Below are 3,116 nucleotides of genomic sequence, written 5' to 3'. Positions count from 1 at the left end.
ACAAAAAAAAAGAAAAAAAGAAGCATATTAGATAATTAAAAAGCTATAATTTTGCAGCTATGACTTTTGATTGATTTTAACTTGTAATCCTTATGGAAATTAACTACAATCTTATAAGTAATTACTTTTAATTCCGTTTATCAAATAAAATAAATTACTGTTAAACAAGTCCGAGTTTTGGAATTCCAGTATTCCACACATTCCCTTGTTCTCCTACTATATTATGCGTTGTGCAAATTGCAACACATTCCCAGCCCTGCCATTGCTAAAAAGGGGAAATGACAAATCTTCCTATTCATGGCTAGAAGATTTACATTCTTATGTCATGTTAAAAAACTAAATTTTTAAACGAGAACTAATTTCCTTTTAGATGATACAGTATTTGTTTAAAAGTGGTTTAATTATTTCTACAAAATTTAGTCAGCTAAGGCACAAAATAGCTGACGGTTTCACTTAAGACGAAGGCGGAATCAGAATTTTTAGTTTATGAGTTCTGAATCATAACGAATGATTAAATACACATACTAAATGAATTTTTCAATACAAATATAGAATTTTAACTCTAAGTTACTGAATTCGGCCAAAATCATAACCGTAGTGCTGGCTCTGCCTCTTTTTACAGGTTCTGTTGTTCATGTATAACTCTTAGCATCCTTTCAAAGGTAACAAAGGACCATTTATTCTTCTTAGCACTTTTTTTTTTCTCAGAAAGAATCAATTAATGATAAGAGGAAGATTGATCATGTGATCTACGTACTGTTTCGAATGTTTGAGAAGAGATTTCAGCCAAGTTAGTCATGATCAAAGTAAAAAGGTGCCAAATTCTTTTATTTCTTCTTGTTCTTGTATGAGATCATTTGAAGATATTATTTTATACTCGAATCCAAAAAAGTGCCACATCTTTTAGAAACTAAAACGATAATATATGTGGCCTTTCGAGGTGGTAAGGATCAATAATTTTTACTTTATACCAAACGAATTTGAACCAAGGCTGTCAAGTGTCAATCAACTAGGAGAAGTTTAAAAATTTCATTGTGGTACGGATCGTAATGTGGACCTGATTTCAACAACACGTCTGTGAGGATATATTCTGAAAAGATTTCATTTTTTTCTCAAATTAGAGTAAGACTCTATTGAAAAACTAAAACAGAAACAGAAAAAAACAAAGATCGACATAACATGAGCTTTAGCTAGTGACATTTATATGTTCCGGGAATATTTTAAAGGTGATATATTATATTTTTTTCATTTTCAGCTTGAGTATGTTATGCTTCTTTAGAATCCAGATAAGGCATACAAGTGATCAAGAAAAGTGTAGATATCTCCACCGGCTTGTAATTTTTCTAGCAATTTAATTTTCTCCCTTTTTTTGCCTTTTAGCTAACATAATGCCTCTATACATAGCTTCATGATAGGCTCAATTTTTTCAACAACAAAATCAAGCCTTAAATTGACTAACCTTCAAAATTTCTTGTATCCTTCACAATTTCTAATTTCCTCTTCACTAAAAGTTTAAATCTTGGCATTTTGGCCAAACTACTCATTATTTCTTGAAGTTGTTTGAAAATGGATATGGTGATGAAGTTGGGAGCAGCAAGCTCAGTGGTGATATTGACCAAGAGTAGTTGTTGCATTTCTCATAGCATTGAAAACCTAATCCGTAGTTTTGGAGCAAATCCTATAGTTTACGAACTGGGATGCAAATGGAGAAGGCACTAATTGAACTAGGGTGTCAGGCTGTCAGCCATGTGTGCCAGCAATTTTTATAGGGAAAGAGTTGGTTGGTGGTGCTAATTAATGAGATTATGAGCCTTAATGTGAGGGGAAAGGTTAAACAGTCGCTCATAAGGGCTAATGCCGTTTGCGTATAGAAATTAATAATGCCTTAGATTCTTGGAAACAAGTTTAGGAGTTTTGACAATAAATCAACAACTTGTAGAGAGTTTTTTAACTTCTTCATGGGGTTGTGTTTTAATTTTCTCCCACTTGCATTTGCTTCTTGATGTACTACAAAACTTATACTTTGGTCATATATAGGTAGTTTTTTGCTTTGTTCACAGCTGATGACATGAAAGAAGTTAATTACAATGAGCATATTTATGTTTTAATCCAACGTATTAAGAATATCTTAAACTACGTACAGTACTACATGTGTGAATGCATGCCTTAAGTTTTATTACTAATCATTTTTACATTTTAAGATTGAGCAAGGTCCATCAAAATGATCTTTAAATTGCCACAAATAAGCTTTAGCCACTTGACGATCCTCAACGGTTCTTTCTTTCTTTCGTTTTTTTTTTTTTAGTAAGGTCATCCATCTCATTGAGATTTGATCTTCATTTATTTCATCATCAAGAAGCTTTACAAAAGATGAATATTGGCATCCCAATATCCAGAACCTCCATGTTTGGAACAGACTCCAAGCATTATAGAGTAGGATAACAATTTCATCTCTCAAAAATTGGCTGGGAGTAAGTGATTCCATACAAGAATCTCCCCATACATAAGAATTTTAAGGAACATCAAAAGAATAGTTTCTGAGGATTTGTGTGTCCAAGATTATCCTGTTCCTATTTTGTTTCTGTCTGAATGAGAGATAATTCAGTTTGTCCATGTTGATTCACCTCTAACTTCTCTAGGTAGTTGCTAGAAATCAGTAAACCAAGTGAGTTGGTTGTAATTCAGTCCATGGTTGGCAAGTTTTTCTGCAGCTTTGTTGCCTCTCTGAAAACGAGTGTTGCACCTTTATATTGTCAAAAGTTTCAAGCATTTCCCTTATGTTGTTGATGTCATCTTGGAGTTTCCAAGGTGTGGAAGAGTTCTTCAGAATCTAGTTTATCAGTAGCATAGAAACACATTGAATTTCAAGATTCCATACATTATCTGTCATGCACCATTCCATACCTATTTTCAAAGCACTAGTTTCTGCAAAGTGTTGGTTTCAATTCCCAAAGGTATAGCATAGGCGGTTACTAGATTGCCACAATTGTTTTTGATGATTCCTCCGCCTCCACATTGTCTGAGTTTGCCTTTGGAGCATCCGTCTGTGTTCGGCTTCAACCATCCGGCTTTGGGCAACCATCGACTTCTTGCTATAGTAGTGATACTAATCTTGG

At 33.7% G+C, this 3,116-nt stretch overlaps 1 pseudogene; it reads left to right on the top strand.

The window, feature by feature from the left end:
- Positions 1-1,276: 1,276 nt before the first annotated feature.
- Positions 1,277-2,055, top strand: LOC132060128 (monothiol glutaredoxin-S2-like; annotated as a pseudogene).
- The last annotated feature ends 1,061 nt before the right edge of the window (positions 2,056-3,116 follow it).

This window comes from Lycium ferocissimum, chromosome 6 (assembly GCF_029784015.1).
Source record: "Lycium ferocissimum isolate CSIRO_LF1 chromosome 6, AGI_CSIRO_Lferr_CH_V1, whole genome shotgun sequence".
Taxonomy (NCBI): domain Eukaryota; kingdom Viridiplantae; phylum Streptophyta; class Magnoliopsida; order Solanales; family Solanaceae; genus Lycium; species Lycium ferocissimum.
Note: the sequence above shows the minus strand (reverse complement) of the source record. Positions and strands in the feature narration are given on the sequence as shown.